The following is a 12,815-nucleotide window of genomic DNA, read 5'->3' as shown; positions in this document are numbered from 1 at the left end:
GCAGGACTAAGCAAGCCAAAACTAAGAAAATAACCTGAACAAGGAAAGATCTATTCCATTTCTGAAGGACTATGCATCAGGCTCAATGAGTTGCCTCTGACACTAACTGGAACTTGTGTGGTCTATAAGAGGATGATGTTTTTTACATTAACTCAGTCCTCTAGGGATGGTGCTTGACCCACAAGAGCTGCTTCTGAAAAACTCCGGGTTGTAGTGTTTCATTAACATGGGCACACTCTTCTCTTTTTTAACTGGTTATCCTTTTAGGCTGATTGATGTCTGTTTTGTATCAGAAGAAAACAGCCTTTGAAGGAATTATAGAAATGACCAATTTAGTAAATAACTTTTGAAAAACCTAAGCAGAGAAATAACATTGTTAACTTCTTTCCACCAAGATGATGCCACCATCTGAAAATAAAAAAATAATTAAAAGAAACCAAAACTAAATAAGAATCATCAGACTCTACTGTTCAGCTGCTGTTCCCCCCTGAGTAATAGAAAGAAAATCATGACTTTTTTTTTTTTGTCTGGAGCTCAGACAGTTCAGCTTAGATGCCCAGGACCTGCCACTAAATTAAAAGCAAATTTAAAACCAAAAGAATGGGTCCACCATTCTTGACACAAGCATAGAAAGGGGCACACTTTTGTCTTTGCTTATGGAGATTAACTGATTCATAAATGTAGTATAAAATCCAAGACACAAGATGACACGGTCATTTGTGTTCATTCATGCACTGCTGTGTCTGGATAGTCAGACCGAGGTTGAGGAAAAGGTCAGAATAAAAATCCCAGCATCTTTGTAAGTGATGGAGAAGAGAGGGAAGCTGCAGCATTAGACTGGATGTTCAGCTTCCACATTACTGCTCATAACCAAAACCTAACTCTGTATCTGCGTTAAGCAAATTTGATTAGTTCCTGGTGCCAAACACCTAAATGAAACTCACTGGCAAGTAGAGAGAGAACAAAGTTTTGTACAGTTGTATGTCCTACTCAGAAACATCTTAAGAAAGGAAACCTTCCTCACACTTTATTGAACACAGAGTGAGAAGCATGAAACATTTCACAAGGAGGCATTAATCTCAGCCATTCTTCAGCACTTCACAGCCCTTGCAAATCCAGGCGCCTGGCTGCAGCTGCTACCTCTGGCTTCTATGCTAGCAAAGCAGCTGGGAAAGACACCTCTCACTCCAAGTTCTCTCCTGCAAGCCCTGAGAAAAAAATTCCCAAGGAGGCATGGGTCCAACAGGAAAGCAGAATTGCTAAAAATGACCTTGCGGTGAAGTTCACAGAGACTAATGCCAGCCCACCTGGCTCAGGATCTGCCTCAGCCCGTCCTCCCTCAGCCGGCATTTCTTATGCTTCCATCTCCTCAAAGGCTGCAAGGGGGTTTGGAGATTTCTGTTTAACTTGAGGAATAAAGGAAATCTAAGCCCCTCTTAAAAACCTCCACTAGGAGAAAACACAGCAGGAAACCAAGTTGGGTTTTTTGGTTTTGTTGTGATTGTTGCAGCCTTTTAAGACTCAGATCTCATTCCCTCCCAAAGACTGCCCCATGATACACGTGCTGTACCTACAGTGAGCCTCTTTGCTCTCTCTCTGGCTGACAGAAGAGCCTCACATATTTTACTGTCTCTGGGCACAGCATGGCCCTTGCAGAAAAGCCGAGCAGAAAAGATCAGCTGCCAATCCCACTCCAACCAGCACTAGTAACTAAGCAAACACATTAAGGAATAAACGTTGCACTACATCTGTCCAGCTAATTACACTGCACTTTCACAAGTAAACCAGCTTGCATTACAAGAGGACAGATTTTTCAGGGTGAGAAAGAGAAAGGCAGGAAACTGCTCCATTAATAAATGCTTCTTTCATCCCTCACGTGAAAAGTCATATATCTCCTTTAAGAAAAGGTGTTGGTGGTGTGGGGCAAGATAAAAAGAGAAGAAGAAAGAGAGGCATGTAGGAAGCACTCTGGTAACACGAGATCAGGCTGCTGCTTTTCCAGAAGGACAGGAATGTCACCATTTTGCACTTCTGCTATCATGGTACTGAGCGAGCAGCTGGTGAGCAGGGATGAGCCTGCTGCCCTGGAATGCCTTAGCAAGGGCATCCCAATCTTGTATCTTCCCCTCAGGCAGTCTCATACCTTTTGCCTTTGTCTGTCACACCAATTTAAGATTATTCACAACTGCAGCCCAAACGATAAAAAAAAAAAAAATGCAATTACACTTGAAATTGAAGCATGGAAAGGGCGATGCCAATAGAAAAAGTTGTCAATGTACTTACAATTATTATTCTTTTCCCAGTAATTTTTTAAATTCCAATATATAAGAGGAAAAAAAAAAATGAGGCATTCAGGCATTCATTTTTTTCTACATCAGAAAAATTCAATTACATGAATTGAAGGAAGAAGGTTTGGCTTTTTGAGGTGAATACCATAGCTTTGGTTTCAGTCAGGCTGAAAATAAAAGGACTAGCTTGGGAAGTCTCCACAGAATCTGTAAATTCAGCATGGGAAGCAGCTGTGAATAGCAGATGTTTTTTTCCTCAACATCTTCTGCTGGAAGATAAGAAAATTTCCTTTCACTCACAAGTGGAACAATGCAAGAGGAATTAGATGTGATGGGCCAGGAAGAAAAACCTCTTGGCACACTAAAAGGGAGTAAAGGAAACCTTGAGTATTTCCACATACAAGACAAACTATATAGCAGCAAGGCTGTCTGGTCTTTAGTCAGGCTGCTTTTTAGTCTTGACTCAGATGCCCAATACCTGTTGGCCTCTGTGACTCCTGTGATAACTCCACATTGTAACATTATTTTAAAACTGTATGCAGCATGATTTCAATCTCTTATTTAGAGGGTGCGCCACACTGACGTTATTGAAGTCACCTACTGGTAAGATTTTCAGGGCTGCAGTTGTCCTTGTTACTGTATGAAAATGAATTTCTGCAAGCTGTAACTGATGAGTCTGTCTCGGAGACAGAGAGCACGAAAAGTTATTTCAGTCAATGAAAAACAAATGCCTGTAGTAATCTATGGTAGTTATTGTTTAATGAAATGTGATTGTCCTTTGAAAAACAAAGTGAATTTTGGTTCTAACTAATCTGTTTGAGATTAAAACATGGTCCTAATTAAGGATTAAATAACTGATGTAAATTTGAATTAGTTTTAAATTAAAATATAAAGCTCTTAGTAAATAGGAGCATTTTAGTATTCAGTCCCTTATACAAAGAGCAACATCCCCAATTCCCAGCCGTAAATACCACCTAATGGCATGAGCCCATGCTACCTGAGCAGATGACTTCCCAGCCTCAGTACTCCAGGCCATAGCATGTGTAACAATACAGACAACAGTAACCCTGGGACAAGCCTCCTGTCCCTGTCCCCAGCAGAGAGGACAGGGAAGCATCCACCATGTGCGCAGTCCGTGTTAGAGGGGCTTTGTGAACCAATCCCACTTGGCTGACCAGTGGAAATGGCAAACCAATGGGCAGCAGTAGAAGTCCTTATGCTGAGCCTGAAGACACAGGATGACCTTTGGCTGTGCAGCTGTGCTACAAAGTGAATTCAGCTGACTGGCTCACCTAGATGCCCATGTAGAGACTTGTATCTTTGCAATGTTCCCAGATTCCTTTTCAAAGGATTTACACAGCTCTTTTTTCTCACTACGCATATTATGGTCATGGTCTAGAGGTGCAAACAGCACGATGTTCATCACCAGTAACAGAACTGCACGTTCACCCACCCATACATACATGCGCACACACAAAATGAGACGTAACATAGCTGTCAACTTGTGAAAATGGGTGGCATAACAAGCAGCATAGATTAACCTTATAAAACTTTCAAAACCATTTTACTTCCTTCAGGCAAGTAATTTCTTTCCCTTCTTGCACTTGTTTTTATCTTTGAGAAACAAAAAGGTGAAAATCATGCTTAACTTTAAATGAAGATTTCAAAACTGTTCATCTCACACTTCCATCACAAAGTAGAGGTAAACTAGATATAAATAAGAATGGTTTGTTATGATGAGGGTGGTGAAACACTGCAACAGGTTGCCCAGAGAGGTAGGAGATGCCCCATCCCTGAAAATGTTCATGGTCAGGTTGGATGTGGCTCTGAGCAACCTGATCTAGTTGAAGATGTTCCTGGTCACTGCAGGGAGGTTGGACTAGACGACTTCTAAATGTCTCTTCCAACCCAAAGCACTCTATGATTCTATGAAATTATATCCAGCCATTTGAGTTACTCTCTATATATTAAAAATAACGCTATATGGAGACAGTATAGTTCTGGCTCAGATACATGAAGTGTAAGAAATGAAGACAGAATTCTGGCTTGAGTCATCCCACCCTCAGCTTGTATCACATCATTCACAACATTGAAAAGGTCTACTTTTGTCCTCACTTGTTCATTACAGCAACCTTCTCAGCACGAAACAATACCTTATAATGTAGGTTTCCTGCAAAATCTCTCAAAGCAGACAATTAACCTTCAGCATTGTCCATTACTATATCCAAAGCCACATCATCTATGGCATTACATATGTGCATATGCTCTCTCTCTCTTGGGCCTCCAGGTACCTCCTTTCATACCCACCTAGCCCAAATAGGCTTCTAAAAATTGCAGTGTATTTTTGATTCTTAATTCCATTGAAATTAAGGCACACTTTTGGTCACCAGATCTGAATAAACAATAAGACACCACTTAAGGGAATAGGTCTCAAAGCTAAGTACTGCTCCTTGCAGTAGAAATAGAGGTATGGGGCTGAGCGTCACTGCTACAGTTTGACAAATCCCTGTGCCTGCTGGGGAGGAGGAAGAGGAGGATGAGGCAGGGGCATTCCTAATGCTTGCCAGCTGGGGATCCCCACTAAAAGCTAATGCTGCACAAGCACAGCACGTCTTCTCTGTGCTGGGCTGTGGTGCTGGCACATGCACTCACTGACTCTGCTCAGGGAAGGAGGAAAATAAGATTGAGAAAGACTTTAATGAGGGCTGAAAACTCTGGTGAGGATGGACCCCGTTAGTGCCAAAGCAAGAATATCCCCAAGAACAGGTAACAACATTGGCCTTCTTTCACTGCCCCTAAGATTCTCTTCTGTTTGTTGAGGAAATAAAACAATTATTCTTAACATTCTTTGTATTATTTACATTGTCTTTCCTGTACTCTTCAGCATACTGAACATAACACCTGAAATAATTGCAAAACAAGTAGTGCTGGGAGCAGCAGCAGGAGCAACCTAGCCATTTTTGCTACGTGTTGTAAGCAAATCAATAAAAATCTTGCCTTTTCTGTGCATAGACATACTTTTTACTCTGAAAATCCAGGCACAAAACTAAACGTTGTATTTCAATACTAAGGTGAATTCTACCACTCCTTTCACTATCAGTTGTGCAATAGTGCTGGAAAAAATGCCACTGTTCATTACTGTAGCTTCTGTTTGATGGGAAAACGGCTGCAGAAGGAAGCACGCATCATGTACGTTTGCATCTTCAGACTGGAAAATGAGTAATCCCAGCCAAAGCCACTGACAGATTTGGAGAACTACTGCAGCTGTCTGCTGCTAGAAGAAATCATCAACAAAACTGGTGCAATTTTCCTGTCACTAGGCCTTCTCTAAGAGTAAGAGGCCAATCATCTGGGGGCTCAGGAAATGATCTCTCCTCTCTCCAGCCCTCTCCTCCTACACCCCCAGCCTCTGTGCCAGCAGGGCGGACTGTGCGGTATGCACAGGGCAAGGATTCAGTGCAATGCGACACTGAAATGCCTCCAGGAAAATACTCCTCAGAACGAGCACTTTTCATTTTTTATACCTGAAAGCTGCTGCTAGCACAAAAAACATTCAGTAGTATCTAATCTAACTCATGAGTAAATTTCTGATTTTTCCTCCCCACTTCATCTTTTATAGTGATCTGTGACCTTAACATATTTTAATCAGATGCTTTTTAAATTGGCTTTATTCCCAGGTCAAGTCATTCAGCAGAAACAATTCCTGTTCTTTGTTTAATAACTGTTACTGGCAGACATATTAATTATATGTACATAAGAGATAGCTTTATCCTGAGGGAATAACACTGCACCTTTCAGCTGCAGTCTGTAATAGCTCCATGTTATGCCTTGCAGGCTTCTGTATCTCTTCTTATGAAGTGCATTACAGTTGTGATTGCTACCAGGAATATGGCTGAAAGTGCAGCGGCAGAGGCAGCAGGTCTAAAACACAGTATTACAGCAAAGATACTCCCACTTGTAGGTACACAAATATTTTGTTTCAAAATGCGTAAGGTATTTCAGTTTCTTGGCAGGCAGTTTTGGGGAAAATAAATCTTTCATTAATAAGAAAACATTGGAACTACAGCCACGATTCAGAATTACAGCAAAATAAACAACGTTCTACCTTAATTCCACCCTTACTTAGTGAATCACTTAAACAAGTATTTAAACATGGAATTTAATAAGCCCATGTTTATAAGCAGTCTTTCACTTCCCCTAAACAAGATATTTTCCTGAAGTAAAGCCTAGGCACACTGAGATAAAGCAAGCTATCATTTTGTCACACAAAGAAATTCCATGTTCTGTTTTTTTTTTTAAACTTAATTTAATCCACACAGAGATGAAAAATAACTTCCTAATTCAGGAAGCATTTAAAAAAAAAAAAAAAGATCTAAATTAAAGCAATACCCAAAAAAAAAAAGAAATAAAAAAACCCCACCAGCATCAATTTGAACCAAAAAAGTTTGTACAAACACACACACAAGGAAGTTTTAAATGTCAATTTGGCAAGGATAAAAAGTAAAGAGATACTTTTTCCTTGAACTAAAATTGCGCTATAGACTCCTCTAAGGCAAACTAGACATAGGATCTCAACAACTTCAAACAATAAATGAAAACATTTAGCAAACATCAGGCCGAGAGTGCCACAAAGGGCTAACTGTGGTACTGCTCTGGTTTAGTCTTTCCTCAGCCTCCTCTCTCTGTGTCAGAACTTTTGAAAAAACAAAAGCACAAACATGAACAAGAAACCAGACACCCCACCTCCCCCCAAGCAAACCAAATAGACATGGTAGACGTGGCAGCCTCTGTCCACAGGACATGAACTCTTAGGAAGATGTTTCCTTTCCAGCTCAGTGGAAAAACTCAAGATACTGCTTGGTAGTCCTCCCAGGCTAGATTTAGCTAAGTAAAAAACCAACTTTCATAACTCTGGGATGTTTATATAATTTCCGTGTGCCTGAACCAGGCCAGATTAACAGTTTAACAATATGAAAGGTAATATAAATAAAGAAGAACAAACAAATTGTTACATGGATTACATCTAGCACTTACTCCGGTGCCTGTCTTGCCTCATGGTAGCGCCATATGAAAGTGCAAGGGAAAGGCCAATAGGGGGTGATAATTTGCAATCCCTCCTTATTTCACACTCATCCCTACCACCTAGATATTATTTCAAAAACCTGAAAACCCGAGGTACAACATATTTTCTAATTTTACTTTTTAACAAAGACTAATTACGACAGTCCTTCACTATACTGTCCTTCATGTAAAATATTCAGTGGTTTTTTGCTAATTATTGGTCTCAACGAATTGCTCTGACACTCATCTCCAGTCTGAGTAGTCATGTATCAACATCCTTCCTTCAGTGTACCTTCAGATCTGGTAGTTTTTTAACCAAATCAATATATCCTTGGTTTTTATTATGAGACAGGAAGACCAGCTGCTCCTGATGTATCCTCTCTAAGCCATTCCATACCTTACAAAGAGCTATCATGAACTTATCTTCTCCATAATGAACAAAAACAAACTTTTCAATCAGCTTTTATAGGAATATCTTCTATGCCTTTGGTTATACTCATCTTTAGTTCTGCAGTGTCCTTTATCAGTTGGAAAAGCTCTTAGTCTTTTCATAATGCTTCTTATTGATTTATATATTCGACTACGTTTTATCTCTTACCCTCTGTTTCTAACACACTTAGGGCTTTGCTTTGTTTTGTTTTTTATTTCCCATTGATCAGGCTCACCTCTCCCAGTCATCTGCCAACGCACATATCTCAATCCAAAACAGTTAATTCAAATGTACAAAAAGTCTACTTTTTCTCTCTTGGAATGAGGGAAGATGATTTCACATTTACTGATACTGAATGTTATTTCTCAACTTTACACCCTTCTTAATGCATATAGGAGAGTGTTTCTGTCTCCCAGTGAAAAAAATTAATGCAGAACAGGCTCCAGATCCAATGTTCTTTCTTCCTGTGACATCTCCTAAACAAAATCCTGCCTGGTGGGTTATGTGATGTTACTAAGAGCTCAGCTCAGCTCCCCAGTGACATAGGTCCACTACTGCAATTAGCATGAATTAGTACTTTTGTTAGTAGTCTCAGCAGAGCTGTCAAATTAATTGGAAAAGAAATTTAACAAATGCCTTTCCCTTAGAGATATTATTTTGGGTCAGGGTTGAAGCATATTGCTTAAGCAATGTGAGGAAGCTTCTGTTCCTTACACCGACGCTGAACCTGTTCTGTTGATAAAAAGAGAAGATTTTGTTTTCTGGAGCTGTTAATCTGGTACCTGTCACAAGCAGCTCACTGATATAAAAAAAGACTAGCAATTTTATAATGGCCAGTGGCTAGAATATCTATACATCCATTATATTCATTTTTTATTAACTCTCTCACACCTCAAAGTTAGTGCTTTCATTTTACCTCTAATCTGCAGAAGTATGCAAAAGATAGTGCACCATTTCCCCTATTTTAAGATATTCCTGAATTCAACCACTGGAGGTAAGACATGGCTAGACATACATAAGCCTTAAGGTTTAGGACGCAAGTACTGGAGATGCTATACAGTCCTCCCTTACAAAAACAAACAAAACCCAACAACCCAAAACAAAAAAACACAAAACACCCCAAACAAAAACTAAACCAAATCAAAAACTTGGCACTTTTAAGCATTAATAAAAGATTAATGGGAGATGAAAAGCTAAAATTGTGTGGCTATGTCTCCTTCGACGAGGGCTACTAAATCCTCTACTACTAAATGTTAGTTTCACTGTCAACTATTGACATACTGCTGCTTGAATTCTCTGAAAGGTGGCGATGGGAAAGGGGGAACTCATAAGAGAAATGGTGCTGCAATAGTAGCTGTTTAAACCTGTATGAAAAAATTCCTATGGTTTCAGCTGCTGGCATTACTTGCTGACACAAGTTTGGGATGCAATTTAGTGTATCAGAACACGGCTGTAATTTGTAACGGTGTCCAAGAAACAGCTGATGCTTTGCGTTAGTGCTGCCATCAGCGCCCCTCAATGGGTGCATCTATGTCAGTGTTTCAGTTCAGATCTGGAGAGCATTTTCAAAGCAAAATCCCATTTCTCCCCTCTTGCCATGACCTGGATCACAATGTAAGGTGTCTCCAGAGTACATGTATAGGAACACTGGAAGATGCACTCTCTGGTACAAGGAGTCTACTGGACCTGACTAGAGATATTCTGGAGTAAAATATAGTATAATGGTTGTGGAATTGGCACAGAGTCCTTCCTATCAACTACTTAACATTACTGATCTGCTCCTGCTTGGCGACACTACTTGCAAATGTAGATTTAACTCATGATTGCCAGCCTCCAAGTAGCTCAGCACAGTCGGTGTTGCTGAAACTGTTACACATTCCCACAAGAACAAAGCAGGAAAAAGCCCTGGTAATGGAAAAAGAGGATGGTTTTATTATTGTAAAGATATTAAACATAAACCCACAAATAAACAGACATTATCGTCTGTATTTTGCTATGTTTAATAGGACATGGAATAGGCACAGAGATGTTTTGGAGATTACTAAAGACAGGCTTTAATCAGAAGACTAAAACATTATGGCTCTGTCATCATCATAACAACCTCTCTTCTTCATGTGCCTTTTCCAGTGACTACATTTTCATCCTTCCAGTGGAAAGCTTGAAAATTAAACAGTTATGGCCTCTGGGGACATCTGTGCACTGACAATCTTCTCACAGCTGAAAGGAAAAGCCCAAGATTTTTGCAAAACTATCAAATCAGTCAAGTGTAGTATTTATACACAGTGTGCTTTAGCTTTTATCTGGACCTTAGTAGTATTTTGCCTTTTTAGAAGAGAACTCTTAGTTATTTAACGTGCATTCTCTATGCACGTATTAAAAATGTCTAGTTTTGCAAGGTAACCAATTATCCACTGAACAAAAAGACAATTAAATGTAAATTAACACACACACGCCCCCCCAAACACAGTCCAGCATTTTTATTCACTAGCTCGATACCTGTGTGAATTCAAGGGGGAATAGAATCTTAGTTGTTTAGAAAACAAAGAATCAGATATACTGCATTTTACAAGGCATTTGTTACAGAATTAAATGTCTCCTTATAGTGGGGAAGCTTTAGAAACAGTAATAGCAGCAAGAACTCAATATTTTCCAACAGCATTCACTCTGCAGTGCAGAAAATTCATCAGAAGGGAGAGGAAACTAAATTTCTAATATTGCATTCTGTATACATTTTCTCTAACAAATGATACTATGTGCTAGTATAAAATGTCCTGTATTCAAATAACAGTTTTCAATTCCACTGAAGCTCAACACTAGCAGCATGTTAGCACCAGTACACTTTATGGGGAAAAGAAATGAAAACTAGTATTAAAATATATTTCATGACTCTACATTGTTTTACACAAAAAGCTTTTCATGTATAGATATCATATAATTTTCTGACTGAAGGAAGAGTATTGTAAACACAAAGGATTTAATGACACCATTGCTTTTCATTTTGCTACTTCTTGCTTTAACAACTCAAAAGCTGAAACCAAGGATGCTGAAAGGACATACAGACTCCTCAAAACTTGAAAGCATTTAGGCAAACCCACCATGAGACACAAAATTCTGCAAGAAGGTTTGTGGTGTTTTGTCTTTTTTTTTTCCCCTACTAGGAATATTCATACTTACTCCCACTAGAATCCTTTGGAGCTGACTAAGAATTTTGACCAAAACACTCTGCAGTTGAGCTGAAGTAATTTTTGTGCTTTATCCTGGAAATAGGAAAGTCAGGTTATGGCTGGTTATTTTGTTTAGCAAAACTCTGATCAGAAAACTGTTTCTAAAAGGCATATTTTACTTCTTACCAAATCAGGTCATAAAACCCGATGGCAAGTTTGATAATGAAGTAAATTATATGGTAGGATATTGAACTAAAATTGAATCTTACTGGGTCAGGGCAGTCCACTGCTGTCTGGATTGTTAAGTGATATACCATCACTCTGATGTATATAAAACACAGGAAATTGTTGCATATTAATAGAATAGTAGTTTAATCATCCCTCTGACCAATATATTCAGCACAGACATATTTTTATCTGGTTTTAACTCTACTGAAAGGCCTATATTTTACCATTTAATAAAGCCTTTTAAATATTTTATTATGTGCAAAAATTAAAACAAGTTACAGACATAGAAAGTAGAGCATATCTCAAGACAATTAAAAGGTTTTCTTCTTTCTTGGCTAAGCCACTAATTCAGTTTTTGTATTATTTTAAAGGACAATAAAGTATCTAGAATAAAACTCTCTGCACACTCTAAAATTACAGCCAAATACTGCAAAATAACACATAAAGCCATACAGTACCAATTTTCTTGCCTCCAAGAGACTGGACACAAAATATTTGCTTTATTGTTAGCTGAAAAACCAAGTTAAATCAGTTCAGATAACTGAATAATATTCTTATCAGATTGCTTTAGGGAAAGCTATAAGGAAAGTATACCTGAGTCCTCTACTCTTTTTCCCTCTACCACTCTGTATGTTGGTTTCTTGCTCTATGTCTCCCCACCCTGATTCACATAAATTTCCTTGCAAAGCCTAGGGCATTCAGAGGTTCAGGAAAGAGCAGGTGGAGCTTGCAAAGGCACAGAGCCTCACTGACCACAGTGTCCCCGACCTCAGAGCACATACCTGAATGCACTCTCAGCAGTTCTATCCATAACAATAAACAGTAAAGGATGGATGACCTCAGCATTATGTAACCTGGCATATACAGCATATTTCTAAAAACACCAAGGACTATGTGGAAGAACATGAGCAGAGTAGCTAATTTCTTCATTGAAAACAATCAAGAAAAGTCTGTCCTTGAAAAATTAAGTTCTCATTATTAATATGACTTCAGTCAGGACAACTGGTTTCCAGCACACAGACCAGTGTGAGGTTTTTGTCACTGAATACTACATTTGAAAAAATTGCCAATTGTACATCCAGCAGTAGACGTCGCTGGGCATTGGATAAGAATCTCCTTTTTCAGACCTCAGTTCTTAAATTTGAGCCACACTGACACAAATAAAATGACAGTAATGCCATTGCCTTGCATTACAGAAAAGGTTCTGAGGTAGACCACACACTTAAAAATGACCTTTTTTCAACAAAGAATATATAAAAAACAGAGACAAATGAGATCCTAAAAATCCATGCTGTCCTCCCAAGATGACACTAAGAGAATGGGAACAAGGTTCCTCCTTGACTCAGTAAGTGGTTACATGTCTCACATCCATTACTAACCGTATGCATTTCTGAGAAGCCTGGACTGACAGAAATCTATACCTGAGGTAAAGACTTTGCACATTGGTTAGATCATACTTAAGCTTCTTGGACACTGGAGAAGCTCCTAGCCCCATGTTGGGGTGCTGTGTAGGCTGCAAGTAGAAGCCACTTCCCAAGGCAACCTGATGCTTTGGTATGGCTCTTCCAGAGCCTGCACAAGGATTCAGCATGGGACAACACTGGGCTACTAGAAGAGGTTGTGTAAACTGTGTCTGTCTGCAAA

At 39.2% G+C, this 12,815-nt stretch overlaps 1 protein-coding gene across 1 annotated transcript in view; it reads right to left on the bottom strand.

The window, feature by feature from the left end:
- Positions 1 to 12,815, bottom strand: part of LOC103772605 (ephrin type-A receptor 3-like) — a 75,434-nt gene that overhangs the window by 1,735 nt on the left and 60,884 nt on the right. The gene's annotated exons all lie outside the window — the stretch shown is intronic.

The sequence above is a fragment of the Merops nubicus genome, unplaced genomic scaffold (assembly GCF_000691845.1).
Source record: "Merops nubicus isolate BGI_N331 unplaced genomic scaffold, ASM69184v1 scaffold2605, whole genome shotgun sequence".
NCBI lineage: Eukaryota > Metazoa > Chordata > Aves > Coraciiformes > Meropidae > Merops > Merops nubicus.
This window is presented reverse-complemented; position numbering and strand designations above follow the sequence as displayed.